This window comes from Anticarsia gemmatalis, chromosome 1 (assembly GCF_050436995.1).
Source record: "Anticarsia gemmatalis isolate Benzon Research Colony breed Stoneville strain chromosome 1, ilAntGemm2 primary, whole genome shotgun sequence".
Classification (NCBI taxonomy): Eukaryota; Metazoa; Arthropoda; class Insecta; order Lepidoptera; family Erebidae; genus Anticarsia; species Anticarsia gemmatalis.
Genome location: NC_134745.1, coordinates 13,049,369 through 13,076,525, shown reverse-complemented (window position 1 = coordinate 13,076,525; position 27,157 = coordinate 13,049,369). Strand labels below are relative to the sequence as shown.

General features: G+C 34.9%; 1 protein-coding gene across 1 annotated transcript in view; it reads left to right on the top strand.

The window, feature by feature from the left end:
• Positions 1-27,157, top strand: part of LOC142977087 (uncharacterized) — a 161,986-nt gene that overhangs the window by 37,023 nt on the left and 97,806 nt on the right. The window contains exon 2 of the mRNA XM_076120804.1: positions 2,412-2,439. The gene's annotated coding sequence lies outside the window, so the exon portion shown is untranslated. The remainder of the gene's footprint in view (positions 1-2,411; positions 2,440-27,157) is intronic.

The following is a 27,157-nucleotide window of genomic DNA, read 5'->3' as shown; positions in this document are numbered from 1 at the left end:
GGTTCCTACTAAACCGGGCTTAACAAACATACATTCATCCTTAAAACCTTTTGCGTTTATAATATTTAACACTATAATACTTCCTTATGTAAGCTTAAAACTAGATAAACAAGTACACTAAAATCAGCATAAAACTAAGTTAGATTTACATCACATTTCCTGTAAACTAAACTCGTCAGACTCCTTTCAATCTAATTGAATTCCGTTGCGCTTTAAAATTCTTTTACGTGAATAAGGAATGTAGTAATATATGTTTATTTTGATAGTTTGTAACTACTTTGTTGGTAAAAACTAGTTCCTATTATGTTTAACTAGCTGACCCGCGCAACTTCGCTTGCGTCACATAAGAGAGAATGGGTCAAAATTGTCCCCGTTTTTATAACATTTTTCACCGGTACTCTGGTCCTATTGGTAGTAGCGTGATGTTATATAGCCTATAGCCTTCCTCGATAAATGGGCTATCTAACACCGAAAGATTTTTTCAAATCGGACCAGTAGTTCCTGAGATTAGCGCGTTCAAACAAACAAACAAACAAACAATCAAACAAACTCTTCAGCTTTATAATATTAGTATAGTATAGATGTTTATTGCATAATCAAAACATAAACCTTCTAATATTAGTTAAATGCTTGTGAAATATGAATCAAGTTTTTTTCAGACCATTTATTTTTAACCTATTACTAATTATAAACAAATTATTTATTGCTTAAGCAGTTTTATTTTACGATTTTTTATAGTAAAACATAAAAATACATTTGAACCCTCCTGCTGTTCAAGGCATAATAATGTACTCCTACCGGAATGAAGAAGAGGAAGACTTTGAATCTGTTTTGACCTACGTGGTAGAGCTTATCGTTAAAATATTAAGACAGCCCTCAATCAATACATATAAAACTCCTCCGTGACTGACTGTCTGACAGACAACGCACAGCCGAAATTTCTAAACGCAGGACGCTGAAATTTGCCATGTATGTTTCTTGGAGAGTGTAGGAAAGCCATGAAATAAGTTTTTTGGAAATTCCTTTTGGAATGGGGTGAAATTACACGCCGGCAAAGCCGCGGGCGGATAGGTAGTACATTATTTTATTGTAAAATAAAGTGTAAAAGGTTGCATGTATTAGTAATTTTGCGTGACTCCATACACGCGAACAATGAAGAGGTCAGATGTTTGTCTGTTATTATAAATTATAGTTTTAATTGCATAATGTTAAAGTTATGAGATAATAGTGTGTGTCTAATTGAGTATGTGTTGCGTATTTTTGTAAAATCACGGGAGGACGTGAATATTCTTTTATGAGATTAGTAGATTAAATTATATAAGGTTTCCAGTTTTACTACCTAAATGACGATGCAAACATAGTGTACCATTTAAAATTTACTATTTTTACGGAAAGAATTAGGTGAAGACAAGCAACGAACATAATGTGTAGATGATCTGCATCCAAAGCTTATATTTGTTTCTACGTCGCGTCTTCGTCTTGCGTCTTTTCCGTGTAATTTAAGTCCAAAGGCAATGTCTCCTTGAAAGCCGTCCAGGTCCTTTCCAATAACTCCTATATTTTCAATCTTAATAAAAATGACAAAATACGTACATAGTTACGAAAACATTGATGATGTCTAGGATTTGAGGCCGAGCACATACAGCCCCTCTTATTATTCTGAAAAACCTTGCCTAAATTATAATTTAATTCACTGCGTGTGAAATTTGTTTATATAAGTGGACACTTAGGTATCTTTATTGTAAAAAACTCAATGACATCAGAAACCTCGGGCAAAAATGGGTGTAATACAACCACAGTACCTACATACTAAACGGTTATTGAATTCGTCACTTTAAAATGTACGGCTCTTTGCCTAATAAGGCCACGTATTTCTAATCGCCACATTTTTTTTCCTTTATAAATTCCGATTATTTGTTGTTTTCGTCATAAATACATTATATTATTTTTATTTTCCTGCTGGTTCGTGGTCACTGATAGACTGATGAATTCATTATGTAAAAGCTTAATTAATATAGTTACCAGAAAACCTGTTCGTAAAAATAACTCTAAGACTATGATACTGATTTCAAGTCTTAAGTGTCTCGGAAGGCACGTTAAAATTCAAAGATCTTTTAACAGTAGTCAGAAACTTGAAAGTCTGACAACCAATCTTGGTAAAACTGGGTAGTGGAGGCCTGATAGGCGTAAAATACTAGTATTCAGCTGCATGCCGACTTTAACATAGTTGGAAGAAAGACTGCGCTGTTATATATGATCATACTGATTAAGGCAGAGACTAAAAAACGACATGCGGTCAAAGTCGCAATCGTCTGCTGAAAATAGACGGTCTTTTACATTTTAAAAAATACTTTGTTTTCGTATGTATGTGCTAACATTATATGCTTCTAAAATGCATTTTATTGTTTCAGACGGAACAATCATCAGATACTAGGCTAGGTAAGTTATATCTTTGTTCTATTGTGGGTTTCTGAGCCGTCTGGTCAACGCACTGGACCGTTTTTAAGCAGAGAACATTATTTAACCATTGCAGCAAAGTTAAAAGTACTGTATTTGGACAACAAAATTACTTTGGATGTCGATATTCAATATTGAAGGATATATTGGATATTGAAATGAAATTAAAGTAGAATCTATCGAACATATAACAATTATTTAATAGAAAATAATAATAAAAAATTAATACAGATCTTTTACTTATCATATAAAGAAGTTTTCACTAAAATTAAATAAATAGCAGTGATGGCAACAGCATAAAAAGAATTGACCAGACACAAACTAAAGGCTATGTGATGATTATAATATATATTGTACATTCTAAATATCTCAAACAGAATCACTAGTAAATTTTCCAAACCCGCAACTGTCACCATCAGAAAAGATATGACACTCACCCTAACAATAGTTGAGAAATTAATAGTTTTACAGATATTAGCAGGCGTATTCTCGCCTTTATTTAGTTTAATAGATATTATAGTATTAAATATTATACAGAAATAGGTAAAATTTATGAACAATACACTGGATTTTAACACTTCATAGATGATTGTCACTATTGGGTTGATAGCTGTTAGGGCTAACGCAGGGTACACTATTGTCGCCACCGTTGTCAGGAGCCAAATCATTGAAGACACTATGAGAACATTCCACTCTTCAACGATAAGCACTTTTACAATTTTGTCGTACAAACTCTTCGTATAGATGGAGATCCAACACAACAACACTATTTCTGATTGCACATATAAACCAACCGGGAGGCGTCTAAAGTATCCCATTTCTTTCGTGAAACATATATGTGAAAGAAAATATTCTACCACCGATTTGATCAACTTTGCCACTGTCATTTGTATTAAAATTTTCTGGTCAAGTTTCATTATTTTCTTTAAGACGATGAAAAATAGAATTTGTATTATAAAACACATTGCTGATACGATGATCCCAATGATCCACACAAAGGTTTCAACGTCTGCCCACACGTAACACCAAACTTCAATGTTCGACATCATGCACAAAGTGTCCTGTCAAGAGGGGAGCGAAACAAAAACTGAAGCAGAATTTTTGTTGAACAGCGAACTTCACGCGAAATGATTGAAATCTGTATGACTAACAATATAAAGGATTTTTCCCTTATTGAATTTATTTACCTATTTTGATAAAACAATGCCAATTTGTGTAATATATGGATGTTATTAACAATTGTAACACAAAATGTATATCATAACTTTTGCGTTGCCTGTTTAATATATAATAGGATACAGTAAAGAGTGCAATCTGCGTTAAAGCGTAAAGCTTTTCAAGGCAAAATGCGTGTTCGCGTTAATTCCGCATTAAGTCAAAAAATTTCATAATCCTAACTTAACAAAATCCTAAGAAGAATATTGGATTCCAGAATTAGTAGTGGCAGCTCGTTACGGTATCGTAGGAAATATTGTCGATTAAACAAATTCCTGACCGTTACCTTACTTTATCCTTCATATCATCAACCTCAAGCTTACAACATCAAGCACCAACTGTATCAGAATGTAGTAATAAGTTAGCATTGACATCATAATAATAAGCAACTGCCATATTGTCTGGCGGCGTTCCATAGTCACCTTATTTAAGGTTAATTAGAAAATATTATTGATCTTCTTCCTTCTAAAATGAATCATTATTTCATTTTGTTTTATATAAATTGTATTAATAGTTGTATATGAATTGTTTTTCCTTGTTCTCGATCCCAGTGTGTGCTCAGTTGTGGACTTGAGAGGACATTAAATATAACATTACATTCAAAATGTCGTCGGTTGAAACGTTTCAGTGGTCTGAACTTGAAAATAACGTGTGGGTGATTGGAATGGCAGTATCCCTAGTATCTCTTCTGCTACAGATTCTTCTGTTCATTGTCTTAAGGAATTCAAGAAAAATGGACGAAAAAATACTAATGCAGATGACCACAGCGAAGCTTTTGAAATCAATGGTTGCTTATTTCCTATCTCACAAAACGGTAACGGATGAATCAAGTTACTTTGAAATGCTATTATTTGGACTTTACGAGCATATGGATATAGTATTACTTGGTTGGATGTGCATCTTCACGAAGAAATTGTGTGACAAGTTTGTTCCTGTCTTCATGTTGGAACAGTGGAAGTTCTTCACCATGTCTATGATTGTTTGGCTTGTAACTGTACCAGTGAGTGCGTTGTTCCCAGCGGTGATGTTCACGGAGTTTCAAGAACCAATGACGATATTATACCTAGTGTTGAAATGTTGTATCGTATGTGTTAGTTTGTTCCTCTCTGGCGTGTCTTTCTACAGAATTCACGACTTTACAAAGAACAGGAATGATCAAAGTATTTTGCATACGAATGCAAGTGAGCATTTTATTTGTGTTGTGAAGATCTGTGTTATATCTCTGACTTTAGTGGTCCTGGCCACCGTAGAAGTGGTATATGAAATTGTGACGCTGTCTTTAACTTACTATGATCTGAATACAGGGTATTACATATTCTTTGTGAATTCTTTCCAAGCGTTAGCAACGACTGTTATTTACCTTCTTTTAGTTAAGAATTCTGCTTCAAATTAATCTTGAAAAGTAATAATTGTATTATTATTATAAAGTAGTTTTGCTTCAAAGGCAAGTGTAACTAAATATAAGTTTTCCTGTTTAGATAAGCTCGGTGCTTATAACGTTGTATTTCATAATTAATTTTAGGTGTAAATAGTTCTCTGCAACAGAATCATGGTGTTTTTCCTTCCGTTGAATTTATTAAAAATGTAAGACATATTAAAGTCCCCAACCCGCACTTGGCCAGCGTGGTAGACTCAAGGCCTTACCTCTCCCTCGTTCGGGAGGAGACCCTTGCCTATCAGTGGGACAGAAATGGGTTGAAAAAAGACATACTTATAATATATTTTCCTTTTTAAAGTTATAAATATTTGACGTCATCGCTATGTTATTTTTCATACGTAGTTCTGACGTAATTTACCCTCACTTATTGACTTTTCAGTAATCTCTTACTGGAATTGGAAAGGGAAAATAATACAGGTCAAATATTTATTTTATTACGTGTCCTGGGGGACTAATAAGATGTCTCGTACCGCAATGGTTAAAGTGGTCGCTAATACCAATGCGTTGGAAGGTCGTGAGTTCGATACTCACATGGAACTAATATTTTTGCGATCTATAAAAAGTGGTATTGGATCTAGTTGTACTTAATGTTTGTTAGAGCCCTGCCTCACTATGACGCCATGGCGGCGTCGCTGGCTACGTATCCAAGCAGTTAAAATTGAAATGTATGGCACCTAACTCACGTGGCGACGGTGTGGCAACGTGACATTTCAGTATTAACTGCTTGGATACGTAGCCAGCGACGCCGCCATGGCGTCATACTGAGGCAGGGCTCTAATAGTCCCCACGACAAAATTGCAATTCTTAATGCTAGATTGTAATTTTTGTTTAAAAAGAAAAGAGAAAAATGATAATTCTTATTAAGTTAGATACAATTTTAGTGCATAAGTTCAGCTTGTCCGTTTGTGGTTAAAGCAGTGTAAATAGGTAAATATATTTAGTGTGTAATAAACAAATATTGAGAATTTATGAGTTTTGTTAATTTCCGGACTTAATATCCTACTAATGTTATAAACAAAAGCAGTGATAGCCGAGTGGTTTAAGTTGGCACCTCCCACGCAAGTGGTCGCAGGTTCGAATCCAAGGCAACACACCAATGACTTTTCGAAGTTATGTGTGTATTAGAAATAATTATCACTTGCTCTAACGGTGAAGGAAAACATCGTGAGGAAACCTTGCATGCCTAAAATTTGTTTAATACATTTATTGAGGGCATGCAAAGTCCCCAACCCGCACTTGGCCAGCGTGGTGGACTCAAGGCCTAACCCCTCCCCCTCGTTTGGGAGGAGACCCTTGCCCTGCAGTGGGACAGATATGGGTTAAAAAAAAAATGTTATAAATGCGATAGTTTGTTAGTATGGATGGATGCATGTATGTTTGTTACTCCTACACGAAACACTACTGGACGGATTTTAATGAAATTTGGTACACTGAAAGCTTATAACCTGGATTGACATATAAAATACCCCGGGATAAGGCTCCAGACATAAAGTTAAAGACACAGTTTCACTTTTGAATAAGTATTGGTTAGTATATCAGGTGTGTCACATTATCTGTAACTTATTCGACACTTATCCATGGAACGTAATTTTAACTGCCTTGTGAATAATCGGGAATTTCATTTATATTAATAGTAGTTATCAATGTACAGTCGATTGATAATATAGTGGATTATCAATGATGTCAGATTTTAGTGTAGTGTTTGAGGATGTAAATTAAATTATAATTTTGATTTTCCATTTTAATGAAAACTCACCTGTGAATGGTTTGTCAAATGGATTTATATTTTATGTCAATCTATGTTTCCACTAGGAATCGAACTTTGATTCGCATCACCATAACTGCGAAATTTCCACAAATATTATGAAAAGAAATTATGCAAAGTCGAAGAACATAAGTATTTGCTTATGATGTTAAGTATGCTGCGAAGTTTTTTGGTATTTTAAATTAAACGTGGTATTTTTTTTTAAATTTTCTACTGCTGGTCTAGATTCTCCTCCGGTAATGAGATTGGAGTAAGGCCTTGAGTCCACGACGCTGCCCGAGTGCGGGTCGGGGACTTTGCATACCTTCAAGAACTGTTCTAAAGAACTTTCAGGCATGCAACGTTGCATCACGATATTTTCCATCACCGTTGAAACAAGGGATAATTATTACTAAATATTCCCAACACACACACAACTTGGGAAAAAAATACTCCTCATTTTTGTTTAAGCTTCACTGCTAACAAATACAACGTACTAACTAAGTTTTCAAATAAAAAAACTCCGTTTCATTGCGTCAGCATTGCATTTGTTATGTCCATTGTAATATTTCACACAATCAAACGATTTAATTCGTCCATTAAGTTTTGACCTATATTACAGTTTAGCACACAGATCATTTGTATTGCTGTTAATAGAGTTACGTCACATCCAAACATAGGTATGACTATTGTAAGTAATTCTTTGCTTTTTAGTTTTGATTTTAAGCTACAGATCAGTAGTTATCAAATGCGGCCCATGGTCTATATCCGTGTATCCCATTTTTAGGTGGTTTTTTGGTACTAAAGAACTCGGCGTTCACCTGCTAAAATTAGTTCTTAAGCGCACATAAAAGGTAATTTCCAATTATTACGGTTAGGCCGATTTATAAATGGTCAGAATAGGAGAATAGTAGTTTCCCTAGCACAATGTGTACTGTATACACATTGTACTAGGGAAACTCCTGAAAACAGAACAAATATGTTTGGCAACTTAAGTTGTCATTTATTTGACCAAAACCTGCTGAACGAATTTCATGAAAGTAAGCACAAAGTGATTTTTCTTACACTGGCTATCTGCATGCTGATGAAGTCGTGGGGAGAGTATACTGTTCTGTATGTAGTTTCCAAACTTTACACACTAGATAGACCACAAATAAGAGTCCATATAACTAACAAATGTAAGCTTAATATCGAGAAAGGTCCGTCACGCTCCGTGTTCGATGAAAGTGATAAAATATCAACATGGACGCTACATACAAGCACTTTTACTCGCAGTAATTAACCCGAATTGAATGCACGGGCTATTTCATTTGCGAAATTATGTAGCTATAGAAATGAAATACACACTAATGACAGATTTTAAATCGTCAAATAAATTTTTTACACATTATACGGAATTTTTTTGTTTGTATTTTTCATTTCCTGTGATATTTGAATAAGTTAACTGAAACTTATCGAAAACTCGTAAAACCGTCGTGAGCATTGGTTTTACATTTTCTGAAAAACTACGTTTAGCTTGTCTTGCGCGTTATAACAGTTGTTTTTATACTTTGTCTATTACTTTATCCAGCAGATTAGTTATCCGATAGTTGCCCATGCGTCGTGACACTGTACCTTCATATAAGAATATAGAAAATTGACTGTTTGTCTACTACGTTTCTGTAATGTAATCAAACGTGGAGTAGAAATTCCAAGTCAAACAAGCATTTTTTTTTAATCGTCGAATTTTCCCAACTCCCAATTGGCCAGCGTGGCGGACTCAAAGCCTAACCCCTCTCTCATTACAGGAGAAGACCCTTGCCTAGCAGTGGGCCATTGATGGGTATTTTTATTTTTTCATCGATTACTGTATTTACCTGTTGCTAACTACATTTTTCCTTCTAGTGTTTGCCTACGAAAGGCTAATAGTGTGTTCTAAAAATACCTTTTCAAGGTAAATATTGTATACACTAACACATATTTTATTCCTCAATAGGTAAATATACAATATTATTTGATAATAAACACATATTTTATTAAAATTTTCCTCAGGAAATTCCTTCATATAATAATTATGTGTTTTGAACTATTCCTGTTTGTTTACTTTTGATGTAAATAATAGTACTTACAGTAATATACAAATAATAAAATATACATAATACTGTATACTGTTATACCTACTATATGATATTATAAATGCGAAAGTAACTCTGTCTGTCTGTCTGTTACTCAATCACACCTAAACTACTGAACCGATTTGCATGAAATTTGGTACGGAGATATTTTGATACCCTAGAAAGGACATAGGCTTCTTTTACCCCGGGAAAATGACGCATGATGGGAAAATTAAGGTGGCGGACGAAGTCGCGGGTAAAAGCTGCCGCGCTAATATGCTCGCATCTATGTATATACTTGTTAAAAATGGTAGTACGTTTTTGATGTATGGATGTGAATGAGGCAAGAGACGTTTGTAAGGGTGGTACTAAGTGGCGTTAAGCACCTATCCCTACGGGAAAAAGGAGTGATATTATGTGTGCATGTATGTATAACCTCGGGTCTTTAACTAAGTCTAAGATAAATTTCATAAAAATCGGAGAATTGGTGTAGCAGTAAAGCGGAACAGGCGGGGATAGTTTTTCGCATTTATCCTACTAATATTATAAATGCGAAAGTTTGTGAGTGTGTATGGATGTTTGTTACTTTTTCACGCAAATATCACTTAATAGATTACGATGAAATTTGGTATGTAGGTAGCTGAAGACCTAGAATAACACATAGACTACACGACTTTTTGGGCCGGTGTTCCCGAGGGATCGCGATTTACACGGGGAGGGTTTCCACGCGAACGAAGTCGCGGCGGCCTCTAGTAGGTAATATAAAGCAAGGATTGGGACATGAAATTGTGGAAATATAATTATGATTTCTGGGTAGTAATAATTGGTTAACATTAATATTATGTTTAAATTACACTTTTCCTGTCGTTAATATTATTATGTCATGTAATATCAATATTGGTTAATTAGCTTCCAATTAAATTTGCTATTCTTTAGGTATTAACATTCTTCGTTGCAGGATAATACCAGTAGAGTGGAGGCATAGTGTTTTTTTTAAACTTTGTGAAAGGGAGATTTTAACATTATTTCATGAATTTAGGGGGTTAAAAATTCTTTAGAATATTTTAATGGAATTAATGCTTACTTAAATAGTGTGTTAAGCCGTCATATTTTCTTGGTGAGTTTGTAGATAAATATGGTAAAATAACGGCCTTACGATTATCAGTATGTTTTTTAGATTTTCGAGTAAATATGACGATTGGCGTAGACACTTTCTTTTGGGGGTAAAAGATTCTGAAAGTATGCAAAACTTGACAATAGAATATACATATACAAACAGTATTATATACGCCATAGTCCTAAAGTATTCGTGTGACAGCAAACAGAAACGGTGTCAAATTTAGAAAATATTATGCAAAACGGAAATGTATACACTTATACAGTGTGCCATTGCTAACATGTAAATAAAAAACATTCGCGATTCGATACGATGTTGCGCAAGCGACGCTGTAGCATACTTTCAGCTGTTTCATATGACCTATAGGCCTTACCACTTTTGAGTTTTCGACTACGAGTAGAACACAATTAGGTAGTTGTTTTCTTAGTTTAAGTAATGCTCTGTGTTTGAACAGTTTGACTTGATCGAGCTGTCAAAAATACTCGATGTGATGACCCGATAGAGTGTTTGTTTTCTGATAGGCTTCAAGTTTTGAGGTTTTGAGGTCTCCACGTAATTTTCGGTAATCGTGTTCGAGAACAACTATTGCACAATTCCTCATTATTTTATTATTTATTACTTACGTATGGTTTTGTACCGGCATGAAGCATGAAAAGAAAAGGTACGCTTGCACGAAAGTAAATAGGTGGTTGACTTGTTACAAGGAAAGTGTATATCTCGAAATGAAACATAATCAAAAATACGATTAATAGATTGTTTGAAAATCGATTTAACTTAAAGTAAATACGAATAAAACGGCATCACATTAACAAAGTTATACTTCAATAATTTTGACGTAAGACAGTAGCAGCATGAAGTGAACAGTTGCAACATTCTCATGTATTTCAGCGCACCGTTATATCGGTAGCAGGTAGCAATTACAATGTTATTCAGTGCTGGTTTCATTATTATTTAATATCACTTTATTTACACTAAAAGGCATAATAATTAGTTAGAAAATGGTGTCTAAATAATAAGAGAATGATGTGCAAAAAATAAAATAATTGTCCTCAATTCCATAGCTACAGTTTCGAATTGCATGCATGTTTTTGACCGACTTCAAGACGGAGAAGGTTCTCAATTCGTATTTTTTTGAAATATTTGTCACTTGTAATTTTTTATTAAGTAGTTTGGTTCTTTTTAAAAGTAGTTTTATTTAAATTTCATCCAAATCTGATGGGTTATTTTTGAGATATCCTTAAATATGTGTACCTTTGCATACTTTGATGTTGTGGTCAAATTTGGAACGTGGTGCTAATAAAGTGTCATTTTGTTATTTTTTTTTCTTTTTTTAAGAATTCCTTACTATGCCTGACAGGCTATGCCGGTAGTGGTTGCCAGCTAAGTTCAGCAATTTTAAAAACATATTTTCCTTAACGACTGTACCAGTGTTGCTTTAGTAAGTGTTAAACTGCAGTAATTAGAGTTATTTCTAGACTACGATAAAAATGCTGATACGATAGTGATAACTCAAGACCTAAGTCTGACCTTCAAATCTGAAGCAACGTAACTCAGCAGCGAATAAGCTAATAAAATTTCCGTCAATGGAAAAAAATAATCTTTTTGTATTATGTCCTACTAGATGACCCGGCTTCGCACGCGATAAGGTAGCATTCCCATTCTTTGATCCTATGTTTTTAACTTAAATTCGATTCAGCGGTTTAGCCGTGAAAGTAAAACATACGGACAGATGTTCACATCCACGAGATTTTAAATTTAACCTATTTATTTCCCACTCCTAGGCAAGGGTCTCCTTCCGAAATGAGAGAGGAATTAGGCCTCGCGTCCACAACACTGGCCAATTGTGGAGACTTTGTGAGATTAGTTAATCGATACGGATTTAAGTCTGTAGACGTAGATTAAAACTGTAGATGTCGTCTGTTTTCCCAGTCAATGACCTCAACTGCCAAACGACAGACTTAATGCCATGGGCTCAATTCCAGACATTTGACATCCCATAGCCATCGACACTGGTTACATAACTACCGATGTTTATCCGTTTCAATAATATACACTTGGTCTATTGCCAACGGATTCCATATTGGATTTGCCAGTTCCATATTATTGGAGATATTTTGTGGTTAACCAAATATATTTTGTACATTGTTTTGTATGTAGGCAGTAAAGGACAATACACACTAAAGTCGTCGACCCGCCTACCTATGTCGGCTACTTTTTGTCGGTGGACTAGATGGTCAATAGCCTCGCGAGGCAATATCTCGGTCCCGCTCATTTCGATCTGAAAGAAAAGAGACCTATATATTGCCCCGCGAGGCTGCTCACTCAGTCAGGACCCGGCTTATTGAGCGTTTGTGTACGTAGGCCCCGACATGCCGCCGGTTCGTGTCGGCGGGTTAGTGACTTTGGTGTGTAAAGCGCTTAATGAAACGATTTTGTCAATTACTAGTTCATATTTCACTGCATTATGCATGAATACTATTGGCCCGTAGTGCGAGTTGGGTCAAAAAATCTGAATTTTTGGCAAAGAATAATCTCGACCAATTTTCGAAGTATTAAATTGGAATCATATACCTTCTTGACGCCGCTTGAACCGTCGAACCGCCGAACACTTGACAAAGCCGCCATTTGGAAGCCGGACTTGAGACGGAAAAAAAACACTTTATAAAACCAACCCCTTTCTATGAGTTCGGCACTACTAGGCAAATCTCTCCCTTACGCCTGGTTTCTGAGTACATTTAGCGGTAGTTTTTCTATTCGATAGCGTTTTTTTATATGAGTTTAAACGCTATTGAATATACTATAGGTATATTCAATAGCGCAACTACCGCTAAATGTACCACAGAAACCGGAAGTTAGTTTATTTAACCCTTCATAGAAGACATTATTATTAAGACAGAGCGAAGTGGAGGAGAAAGACCTGGAAGACTGACCCCACTACCATATGGGATTCATAGCATGAAAGTGAGAGACAGAGAAAGATGGAAGACATTATACATTATTTTCTTCTAAGAGTTTACAGTTCTTCGCAACTCAATCAAAACACATAAATCAGTTTCAAATTAGCTCGAGCAACATAGTTCAATTTACGTCCTCGATGTGTTCGTAACTGGTAAATACACGGACATATAAATATGTATGTATGTATGTTTGTAATTACACTTGTTTTCGTTCTGTACTAACATTGACAATGTACAGGAAAACGACAGAAGTTCAACACATACATATTTAAAATTGATAGTGTTATTCTATCTCGTGACCACCACCGTCTAGTAAATAATACTAGACGGTGGTAGCACTACTAATTTCACGACACACTACTTATATTATAGATTTTGTCACATAAATGAAAATAATTTTCAATATATTTGTTTATTTATTGCTCTTTTTTAAACTTCTGGAATTATGAAGAGTTTCTTTAACGTCAGCAATAAATATCTTTAAGTCATAGCAGAAAACCGGATTCATTATAAAATTAGATTATTCTTGAAAAAGAAAAGAAAATCAAGAAAATACCATGTATTATGCTATTATGACCTATATTAGAAAGTAAACCTGCCCTGAAAATCTCTCGAATCTTCCCTCATATCATTATTACATTACTAGTTTGCTAAACCCGCGAATACAATTACCAATTTTTCCTATAATATTTACTTACCCATGATCCGCCTACGCAAATAGGTTGCTCGCTTTAATAACCCTTTAATATTTTATTAACCTACTCATCTCAAAAAAATAAATTGTTATGTATCCAAAACTAGTTCCTGCCTGTGACTCTGTCCGCGTGAAAAGATTTCCCGGAGAAAAAATATCCTATGAGTAATCCAGGTTATGAAACTCTCAATAATTCATGTTTTTGTGTGTGTCCAAAATAAAGTAGCTGTACTAAATTGGTCCGCTGCATAAGCCACTATAATTTTGATTATTTTCCCCAGCTGTAAAGATTGCATAGACGGGTCTTTATAAAGTTGTAGGACTATAATTAATATATGCAAATTGTTTCCAAATCTGTTTTATTGTCACCGTCCTAACGTCATAACTTTCGCATTTGTAACATTAGTAGAGATTTGTTCAAATAATATTTTTTGCATACGACCTTGGTGCTTCAAATTTTTATCTATCATTGACATTCAGACATAACGCCGGATTATCTAATACATGGCAACAATGTACAAGATAACGTATCATTTGTAATTTGTAAATACAATATCATGTACTGAAATTAATATAACATGTTGAAACAAAACCTACGCGTTGATAATTCAATATTTTTTTTTGCGAATTTTGAAAGACTACTCATATTTAAAAACGAAAGTTGGTCTGCTGTTTGCACTCTCTCATTGGCTCATACGCTGAACCGATTTTGATTGAAAATTTGCTTGAAGATAGTTAAAATCACTGAATTAACCGTAACTACATATTTTTTACAGAAATTAGTTCCTTAGCGGCTAAGAAAGCGCGAAGCTACACAGATTATACAGAAATATATAATTTAAAAGTTACATATTCATTATACAGTAGTCAGAACAGTAATATTATGCACTGTGAAGTATTTGTTTTGAGAAAGAAATGGCCATGAATACAACATTATTCATGCCAGTCAGTGCAGCAGTAATTAAATTTGTTCTGTCGTGAAATTGATACTCTTGGTAACTGTCGTCTAGACGTTAGTCGCGTTGTCATGGCAACAACGACAGGCTACCGTGAAACTTTATATGCTTAGCTAATCGTACAGGCCAGACTCAAAATTTTTTTAGGTAGTGATAAATTTTTGGTGCCCTTCTTTAATATGGAAATTTTACGGTTCATCTTTTTTTTTATAAGAAATACGTCTGGTCTGATATTAAGACGCCGTTTCACATCGCCATTTGGTTTAAAGTAACCAAATAACCTAGAAATAGTACATAACAAAATCACGCCTTCTTCCACTGTAGACAAAAGTCCAAAAAAGTCTACTTGCTACGATCTCCACTTATTTTGCTCTATTCATATCCACGTGCCGCACAAGACCTATAGATTGTGTTGCATATTTTATGCTTGATCCAAACAGTTTTGCAACATAGATCTTTCTAGGTTTTAACACAAACCTATTTTGATCCCTACACGCATACAAACACATACTAAAAGAGCTTGTTTCTCCATAAAAATAAGCATTATTTTTGTCAGTTGTCCGCACTTGTTCTTCTGTAATTCGCTTATCGTGTGCATAGTTTACGGAAACCGCATACGTTTATTAAAGTTTACAAACTGTGCTCTGATTATTCCGACGACGCGCTGGCGACGTTCCTCTTTCACTTTTATGTACACTTTGTTGCCTAGCGTTTATACCTGGATATATTGGAGGAAAACATATGATTTTGGATATTTGGCCTTAGATTTAGAACCATTTAACTGATGGTTTGTGGTAAAAATTACTGCTTATTCTGTAAAATTCTATATGTCTGTTATTGTAATTTTATTTTTTGCCAGGATCCACAGTGACGACTCTAAAAAAATATGTTATTGACTATGCGGGTATACTTAGCTGTGAATTTAATCTAGCTCGATCCTAATGTATAGGATTCCAAGTATTCATGTGAACTGTATTTTCCTGGCTGCACACTAGAATATTATGTTACCAACTTACCATTTAAAATTGTCATATTGTAGTAAGAAATCCTTACTTTTATTCCGTACTCAAACACAGTTTTACTCATTCAAGCCGAGTCTAACTCCAAGCGATGGCACTGTAAACAAAACATTGCTACAATGAAAACACATATTCACATAAACCTATGAATAAATGATTACTTCATTCCTGTCCGTTACGAAAGCATCAAGTAGGAAACGAACCCGCACTCGATAAAAACTTGCATTACAAATAACAATCAACGTGTTTACTAACCCAGTAAACTAATGGCGGAGTTAATACGATACGTTTCTTGTGATTGTTATTGTGTATCGCATGTAATGTTAGAAAAAGTACTGCGAAGATCTATGTTGTAGAACCGATATTGTATCTATATATACTCTTTTATGTAAAGATGGACGTCTTACCCCGGGTTTCTGAGGTACCTTTAGTGGTAGTTTATCTATTCAGTAGCGATTTAGATCATATAAAAATGACAGTTTGAAAAGATAAACAACCGCCAAATGTGCCTCAGAAACCGAGCATTAGACGTTTCTAACTTAAGTAATTAAATTCTCTTGGAAAGCCAAAATACTTTTGTGTAAATAACTTTTTGTCTGTTTATTTATATACCTATGCTTTAATGACTAAAGAAGTTAACCCATTTTGACAACTTTTACAGATCGTTTGGAAAGGAATATGATAATTCTATTGGTGGGAACAAATAAATGTCACCCAATTTTGCGATCATTGCATAGTGAAAACTCAAACCATACTACCTCAAATAGCCTCTTTTGGGGACATTACATTACATTATTTGTAAAGTCACCAAGACATACCATAACTTGTTCCGAAGAGACTAAAAAACTATTAATTTAAACTCTTCTTACTACGAACTTCCTGATAGATTTCCTGTAACTAATTTCTTCAATACATTCTAAAGAATAAGATTCATCACCAACACGCTACACAATGTGATAGATTTCTCAATAGTAACGATATCATCGTTGTACACGTGAACGTGGAACTGTGCATAATCGGTTTTATGCTTTTACATTCAATTCGTTGTGGAGCGGCTACAATGGGAGCATGGCACATGTGTATCACGTTTCAGACTAGCTGTTTCTTGTGTAGAATCCAAGTATTCTGTATTTGCACGCATTTTTTTTGTAACAAGGTTGTTAGAAGGAAAGATTTACCTGTAGTTTTGCTAAAGGTGGCTTACCCCCGGTGAGGTACATATAGCGGTAGTTTATCTATTCAATAGCGTTTTTTATATGCGTTTAAACGCTATTGAATAGATAAACTACCGCTCAATGTACCTCAGAAACCGGGGGTTAGACAGTAGATGGTCTGCATGGTAGGTAATATTTGTTATGGTGAGTGGTTAAGTTAGCTGGTCCGATAACTTCACTGGTTTCATTTATTCCAATGCTTCATTAATATTTTCAATAAATGAGGTTTACATTATAGTATTGTAATACATATGGCATTAATTAAGTATGCAAAGGCTGTTTAATCGACGAACGAAGATGTTTCTTTCTTCATTACAATTACCTGACGCCAACTTATTCATCTGCAATGAAGGCACAGACCAATGATGATCATAGCTGGTGGAATTTCAAATTTGAATAACTTTAAGTACGTAATAAACCCCTCTCCCTTAGGATGTCTTGATAATAGAACGCAGAGATAAATAGACTTTAACTAAACGCTGCAGTTCCTAGAACAATGTATTGTTCTAACTGTATAAGAATACTTATATCGGTCTAGTTGTTTTCATGTTTGGTTCATAACAATACACGCGAAAGATACTCGCTTCCCGTTTCTTGAGTATAACGTAGGTACATACATACTAGCGCAGAAGTCGAACCTTGCACAAGACTACCTTTTTGCAAATTAAATAATCAGTAAACATGCATGCTTTTGAGTTTTTCAGAAATGCGAAGTCCCCATTCCGCACTTTCCCGACGTGGTAGATTCTATACCGGATTCCTCTCTTATTCTGGGAGGATTTTCTAGTCCATCAGTTGGACAGTAATGGATATTTATATAATTATTTTTTGCATAGGCGAAAACAGGCATAATCAAGGAATTAGCCCTGCTATCACTAAGGGGAAAACACGAATCGAATATTTGATTTTATAGGTTTTCAAAGATCCTTTCATGATCATGTTATGATGAATTTATCATTACTAAAGATCGTCAGCCTTTTGAAATGCCATACTAAATCCGTTGTATGTTTCAAAAACAACAGGGTCCAGCTGATTGGTACCCAGGCGCCTAAATTCTCAGTACTCTCAAATAAATAACCATATTTATCTACATCATTACGTTGGCCAACGGTGAGGTTAAACAATCGCAACCTTTCACTATGAACCTTACACAATGAGTTCAAGATGGAATATCTGCGTTAACGCGCCTTTTACAATTCGCACACAGGTCAACAAAGGCCTAAGTACAAAAACATATATTATAGTTTTAAATACTACAAGTAAAGTTACTTATGGTCAAATTTTAGCAACAAATTCTAAAGTAAAATTAAAGGATTTTTGTACCAATAAAAACCTATATCGTCTCTGCGTCATATAAATTCAATATTTTACTAGTTAAAATTCGATAAGGTTTTTTTTATAATTTAATAATGCATACGTATGCACTTGTACGTAAAATTATATAAAACTGAACCTCTATCTATATTTTTTTACTATCCATACTAATATTATAAATGCGAAAGTAACTCTGTCTGTCTGTCTGTATGTCTGCTACTCAATCACGCCTAAACTACTGAACCAATTTGCATGAAATTTGGTATGGAGATATTTTGATACCCGAGAAAGGACATTACTACTTTTTACCCCGGGAAAATGACGCTTTTCCCGGGAAAATTCAGGTAGCGAATTAAGTCGCGAATAATCAGATATTATAATGACATTAAAATAACAAAAGTACGTTGTCATGGCAACTGTTTTAATGGCGGATATGCCTTAGCGCGACTTCATTATATTAGGAGATATTTAAATAATTTTGAAATATTTTTCGTGAAAAAAAGGCATATTTTATATCATCACGCTACGACCAATAGGAGCAGAGTAACAGTAAAAAGTGTTATAAAAACGTGGAAATTTCTGACCCATTCTCTCTTATGTGACGCAAGCGAAGTTGCGCGGGTCAGCTAGTTTCCTATATAATACAAAATGAGAGAATCAAAAACTTAAAAACTTAAGTTTTTCTGTTGCCTTTTAAAGTGAGAGTATTCCACTTACGCCTTTATTGCACTGCGTGTGCGAATAGATGCTACATTATATACTAATGTGCTTTTGTATTAGCCTAATAGTACGTAGTAAATTGTTGTTACAACATTATTTTGCATGCTTGAGCCTTAATTAAGCTGTCAGCGGTGGATAAAAAATCACAATTTATGTTTGTAGTTTGCGTTTTACTTAGATAAATGTTCAGTGGGCGTACTTAGTGTCCGTTGATTTTTGAAGATAAATTCGGCGCTACGAGTTAATTTAGCGTCTCGGGGACTTTTATAGATATACAGACAACAAATACGAAGACTCAAACTGACTAGGTACTTAAAATTTGTTGCATTTATTTTCTGTTGGCGTAGAATTGTAAGTTAGTGCTAAACAGGGATGCTAGCAATGTATAATTTACAACAATAGGACAACTAGGTAGATGTTCAACTTTATTTTTAGTACAGCATTTTGCTGAAATATAGCAAACTTTAAAACAATTTCAAACATGACGCATCTTCATAACATAGCTATGAGAACAATCCATTAGAATCTTCGACATTAACAATAACACAACAAAAATGAAGGTTTTGAAAGAACCAAGCGAAGACAATAAGGAAACGTATCTGTTACATGACTTACGACCGTTACGACTGACAAAATGGTAATAGCCTCTTGTAATTGGTGGCTAAATTGTGTGGCTTATTGCTGTGATTTGGGACTGTGTTTAGATCTTTTGTAGTGTTATTAGGATTATTACCTAGTGGTGGTCTAAATGTGGTTCTACACGATCAAGTTGGCAGCAGAAATAAAACGTGACTGTGACATACAACATCGAATTTACTGAACAAGTTAACGTGTGCTTACTCTTAGCTGGCCACGTCAAGTCTGCTACATATTTACTTATAGAAGTGTGTTTACGTATGACGAATTCGGGAAGTGACAAACAAACTCATAACCTCTATAATAGTTAGCTGAATGCTGCACGATGCATGAGCCACTATTATCAACAGAAGATTTTTATAAGCACTTTGAATAAAAAATACTTAAGTAATTCTCGATTGATATCTACATAAAATAGGCATGGAGTAGCGTAATTCACCTCACTTTGATAGATTTTCGACATCACATACAAAGAGCCCGCTATGAACAGAACTTTTCAATTCCGAACCTCAATTCTTAAATTTCTGATGAAAAAACTCAATTACTACCCTTAAATCAACTACAGCGGTAATGAAACTTGTAGGTAAAATTAACAGTTTTGCTGAAAAGCCGAAAACGCAATTCAAAGGGGAACTTGTTAAATCAGTGCTGAAGTTCAACATTGTAATTGCGAGTCAAAGTTAAAATCGCTTCGTCGGCTCAAACTCGTCGTGTTATAAGCTCTGCGACTTTTATGAATGCCTGGTACAATCACGAGAAGAAATATGTATGTGTGTTATTTTTTTCGACAATAACAATATATTTATATGCAAGCACAATACTGTTCTGCGCCTTTCTAACTTCACTGCTGGGTAAAGGCTTTTCTCTTCATGATAACCATATTATTTCAGGACAATCATCAATATAGGTATATAAACCTCTTCAGTTACTGAGTGACTGACTGACTGATGGATAACAGCCGAAATTACTGAGCGTAGAAAGTTGACATTCAGTATGAAGATTGCTTAGGAAGTGTAGAGGAGCACGAAAGAAGATTTCTGAAAATTCTCCTCCGAACGGGATAAAACGCGGGCGAAGCCGAGAGCGAAAAGCTAGTGATAACATAAAACTTTAATGAAAATGTTTAAAGTAACAAAGCCCAGTAATCTCTTTTTTCATTGATAAAAAAGAAGTTGCGTAATTGACATTTGATCGCGACTATACCTGGAAAAATGTCGCCGAAAAAGATTTTGGTAAAGCTTTCTTTTCAATGGAGTGCTGCTAACGACCACAAATATTACTTTTACACAACAAAATGTCTCGAATTTATTAAAATAAACCGCCTCTTACACCCACTCCCTGCTTGTTCAAGTTATTTGGGAACTTTTCATAGAAATTAGTGTATTTTCGTAATGGCCGTGGCCTTTTCTTGTTTCAAAAAGCAAGATTCTGTAGGATTCGTGTAGGATTTGAAGCAAAAGTCATTTGACGTCACTAGACTACCTTAAAGTACGGCCTACATTTACCTTTTGATTTGAAATATAACGAGTATCAATCAATACAAAAGTCGCCGTAAAGAAAAAGAAGAGATGTAGGCAAGGAGAGTGGGTGACGGAACGGAAAAATACCACCAGCAACTTTTTCAGACACATAAAACTAAAGAACACATGACTTTATCCATGTATGATCTAACTTATTAGAAAAGCTACAAATAACGCTTCACTCGGCAAAATTTTTCTTCATTCATGGACAAAATCAAAATAAATAACAGCTTCCTATAAATTTTCTTTCCCCTATTTGACGTAGAAGGCGCTTCATTCAATCGTTTTGTCATCGAAGGCTCGAATCACATTCCACTCTCGATTCGCGAACGATGCAATACCAAAACGTTAATACGAAATACTGACACATGCCTTCGTGTCTATCTCAGTTACTGAATTCTTAGTATTTGACTAGCTCTGTATATCTACATGACCTAGTTTGCTTCATAGTATACTTGTTATAATTTTGAGATGATTGAGAACTCTACACGAGGAGTAAGGTTTAACTATCTTGCCGGCACAAGACTATATACCAAGAAGTCTATATTAATATAGGGGACGTATACTGTTGGTATGTGCTGTGCATTTTCTTTTAAAGTCCTTCAACCTGCTTATCTTCTGTTGAGTAAAATCCTGACTAATACTGGTCTTTGTAAGGTACCTATTTCATAAGTTGCAACTCTATAAGTTTAATATCTTTCGACACCTAGTTGGGGCTCTAAATTCTAAGCTCGAATAAATAATATTTCAGTAAGAGGAACTGTTCTCACTAATATCATTACAAGAGGAAAACAAACTACAGCTACAAGAGCTATTATTTATTTTCTTCCGTTGTATCAAAAAAATGATTTCAAACCAAACTAATTCATGTAAGCATTAAAGTTACATGGTTTTTATCATCGTTCCACTCACTGGGCCCCATAGATCGGCAGCTTTACTCCGATTAATTAAGCATTCGGCTCGCTTCAGCGGCTTTTTGAAACTGTTGTTTACCGGAGCGAGAGAAAGTTATGCCTCTTCGTTTTTTATACTTCCCTGGTACTCGTACATGTGATTGAAATCTATACTCACCAATTCAAATACATACACACTAGTAAAAACTAACCCAGTACGGAATATTTTTCACAATACTTAGTAAATGGCAATAGACTTGTCCCATATTACAGGAGAAAATGCGCCTGGCAAAAAGTTTGGGAAAAAGTAGAATAAGGAAAAGTCTAGGAGAAGGACTTTTTCTGATGTCATTGCAGTCAAAAAGAGATCTTGACTAACTGAATATATTATATGTAGGAATTTTTATATTGAATAGTATATCACTGTGATAAATCTATTTCAACTGAACTGTGGACCTTTTATTATTATGAAGGTGTGACACAAAATACAATAAAGTATCCGGAACATAGGTAACAGTCGTTTACTTTTCAATCTTGTACAGGAAATTATCCTCAAATACACAATTTCACCAATCTGGAAATCTTATAAAACCTTCATAGAAAATATAATTTGATCATCCCCTCGCCTGTTTTTTGATTGAAAAATAAATTGCGTTTAACTTTATTTACCTGACTTTTACGTCTACCCACCTAATTTATAAAATACTTCGTTAGTAAATTATTCACTCAATAAGCCAGAAATTAAATGGCAGGGCTTAAAAGCCTTCCTAAGGGTTTTGTTATTTCATTAATTTTAGGGTAGATCAATCTAATTATAGAATTTGTGTCAGCCATTAAAGAAGGAGTGAGGAGACAATTTTATGAGGAATTTGCGATGACAAACAATGTTAGGGTAACACGTCTCTGAAAATGATAACCTTATTAAGAATCAGTTATGAAAGCCATTTATTTATTAAACGGCTTTAATGCTATACAAGTAACTGAGAAGTACCGTAGAATAGAGTTACTTTAGAAAAAATGGGGTAAAGGACTATGGGCGGAATCGTCCCCACCCATCAACAAAAATGAAATGTAGCTCAATTGATATATCTTGGCAAGACGATATTTTTATACTATGGCGACATTGCCCAAATGCATGGGGTTCTCATAGTATCTTACGTTTAAACAAATATCTCGTTAACGTATTATTGACGACTAATTCCAAAATACATGCTCATTTATTTATTAATTAGTGCACAGCGGCGGACGCCGCATGCACATAAAGATAGCTGGGTACAAAATAACCCCCTCCCCCCGCTCTCCAACCCACGATTTTAGATCTGATCAGATTTTAATCTGCCAGCGCATCTGTTAGACAGCATTATAATTGACGAGTAAAAATAATTATTGAAATATGAAATCAATAACATGTATTAACCATATAATGGAAATGATATAAGTATATACATATGAGTGCCTCTGCGGCGCGGTCGGTAGTATATGCGACTGCGGTGCGAGAGGTCTCGGGTTCGAATCCTGGGTCGGGCCAAACAGTCTTTTCTGAGATTTTCTGTTAAGAATTTCCTAGAGATTGCCCGGAGTTAGGAAGTTGAGGTCGAAGACCTCCGTGCCTCGGAGAGCACGTAAAGCCGTCGGTCCTGCGCCTGACCTCTCACTGGTCGTGTCGGTTATCCGTCCCACCAAACTATGAGAGTGATGGAATAGAGAGTGAACCTGTGTATTGTGGACACACTTGGACACTATAAACAAAGTCCGGCACAGATGGCCAGTTTCAATGAAACTGACCGCCGTAGCCGTATATCGGCTAGGAGGACATTATTATACATATGAGTTAGTACTGTAATATAACAATAATGTTAAAATAACTTACAAATGTAAAATAAAAATATACGTTAAATAATAATTACAAATTGTTTTTTTTTTTAAATATATATTCCCACTGATTTATCAAAAACAAAGGATTTTAATTAAATAGGGGGCACTTTATGAACACGTTGGTATCAGTTCCATGTTTGTTGGTAGGTGGGGACGGAGCCCATACATTTTTGCCCATAGTCCTTTGATTATAGAAATAAGTAAATAGCTCGCATAAATAGCTAATGACAAGTTCAGTTTTCTGGTCCTTACTACTAATTTTCGCTATGAAAAAATGTAGCATTTCAAATAGTCTAATTGTCCTTAAACATTGCCCATTTCTTTTCATTTCAAAGTAGTCCTGTATTCAAAAGTAGCCCCGCTTTACCGGTAATTAATTTAAGCTTCATTTCCCATCCTGTGTATTAAACTTTTTGAGCAAATTTAGATGCTTGTGCAAGGTAAACGTATATAACAGGCTGTTGGATTATTGTTTATTAGTTGAACGCTTACGTGTATCCATCATTTTGCATAAATGAATATTGTGATTACTCAGGCGTGTAGTGGAAACTATACGTTGACTGCCGCTTTGCCAAATATACTCGACTATTAGATACTTAGTTTTAGTATTTGTTTAGTCAGTGCTCCAATGATAGTTGATACAGTGATGAGCAAAAATATGTTTTCGCCGCTATATTGTACCTATTGTAATCTTACTCTGACTCGTGGCTAGTAAGAGACAACATCCGGCAAGGTTATTCCGTAGATTGATAACTATATTATACTAGCTGACCCGCGCAACTTCGCTTCGGTCACACAAGAGAGAATAGGTCAAAATTTTACCCGTTTTTGTAACATTTTTCAATGGTACTCTGGTCCTATGGGTCGTAGCGTGATGATATATAGCCTATAACCTTCCTCGATTAATGGGCTATCTAACACTGAAAGAATTTTTCAAATCGGACCAGTAGTTTCTGAGATTAGCGCGTTAAAACAAACAAACAAATCTATTAGTATAGATTTCGAAAGGCCTCCTCCATGTTTCGAAAGGCACGTATAATCGTGGGTCCCGGTTGCCATTTTCAAAGATCTCTGACAGTCGTAACCAGTAGTCAGAATCTTGAAAGTCTGACAACCAGTCTTACCGAGGGATATCGTGTTAGGTAACAGGGTTGTGGAAGTCCGATAGGCAGTCGCTCCATGTAGAATACTGATACTCAGCTGCATCCGATGAGACTGGAAGTCGACTCCAATATAGTAGGAAGAACAGGCTAGGCTGATGGTGAATGATTTAAATAATTTGTTTCATATTTCAATATTCTCCCGTTATTATTTATCCAGCTAACCCTTAACTAAACTAGGTCGGTTTCTATATTCATATGAAACTAGCAAGTATGTCAGGGTGAGGATAGGACACTGAATTATACAGCGAGGCTACTTCAATTATAACAATTGATATAGTCTGTGACACTACCCACCTGGCTCGGTTATTCAATAAAAGTAAAATGGGCGAAGTTAATCCAGTTTTGTCGTTCAAAGGTAAACTATGAATAGAATAATTAAAAACTAAGTTCAGTCATCACCAGTAGTAAGTGCACAATACACAGGTACACTCTCTATTCTTTTAGTCTCATAGCCCAGTGGGACGGATAACCAACACGATTAGTTACAGATTAGACTCACGACTAACGGCTTTGCTCTTCAAGGCAAGGAGATCTACAGCCTCAACTTCCTCCTTTCCGTCTTATTCTCCTCCTTCTTAACTCTGGACGACCTCCGAGAAATTCTTAAAAAAAAATCTCAGAAAAGACTTTTTTCCAGACCCAGCATTCGAACCCGAGACCTCTTCGCCGCAGTCGCATATTACGTATATTCTAGTACCTAATTAAAACCTAATTTCGAATTATGTACCTATATTCTAGTACCTAAGTAAATAGATCGCTATGATAAATAATAAACCTAAGTTACCGAACACACGGCACAGACAGTCCAATTACCGATTAATAAATAAACCACGTAGCAAACATTAGAAAATACAAATATTATAAATAAAATATAAAATAATAAATAAATATGATTGGACAACTCACACACGGTCATTTGATTCCAAACTAAGCAGAGCTTGTACTATGGTAACCAAATAACTGATAAACATACTTATATACTTCTAAATACATACTTATATAGATACATTAACATCCAGGCTCAGAACAAATACTCGTGCTCATCACACAAAGATTTGTCCCGGGTGGGATTCGAACCCACCACACGCGGCGCTCCGGTTGTTGCGGCAAGGTGACCGCTTAAACCACTGCGCCAAACGTGCAGTTCAGTTCATATTTAATCTATATTTCCAAAGCTTAAATAACATTCTATTTTTATACGGAAAATGTACAAATATACATTTCATTATGACAATATTTACCTACTAATTTATTCACTGATGGAAAACGTTACCTACGTACAGCGAAACGACAGTAATTTTCCAGAAAGTATGTTACTAATTTTATAAATGCGAAAGTTTGGATATTCCAATGGATATTTGTTACTTAATCACGCTTAATATATAGAACAAATTTTGATAAAATTTGATACGCAGATAGGTTATAACCTGGATAATTATATAGAATACTTTTTACCCTGAGAAATCATGGGTTTAAAACCTAAATGAATACATAGGATACTATTTTTATACAGGAACTTTTTTTCATGCAGATGAAGTCACGGTAGAAATAAGCAATATTTACTGAAAAAACAAGTAATACAGAAACCAAATTTCGAAAATATATTACGGCAATAATTTTACTTGATAAAGGACAACAGAAAGACGCCCTTTCGAAAGATTTTCGGAGTAAACAGTCTGTGGGTGTATGATAATTATTTTGTATTTTCGAATAACCTTTAAGAGGGTTTTCTTAGCGATTATACAGACTTAAATATACGCCTATTTTATGATGTTACAAGCAAATTTGCTTTTTTAAGCGAGCTGTAATAATGTTTAAAAAGTAATTAAAGAAAATTATTTACGACAAAACGGATAATTTCAATAGAAATGATTTGTGTTGTTTTGTAAAATGGTCCGTTTTTGGCTTGAGAAGTTTTTGCAATAAAATCAATTTTAAGAAATTGTATAATGATAAATCCTTAATGGTAATGCTTTCTTTCAATAGCAAAAACAAAATAGCTTTAGACTTGCCATGATATGTAGATCATAAAACATATCTATACTAATCTATACTAATATTATAAAGCTGAAGAGTTTGTTTGTTTGTTTGAACGCGCTAATCTCAGGAACTACTGGTCCGATTTGAAAAAA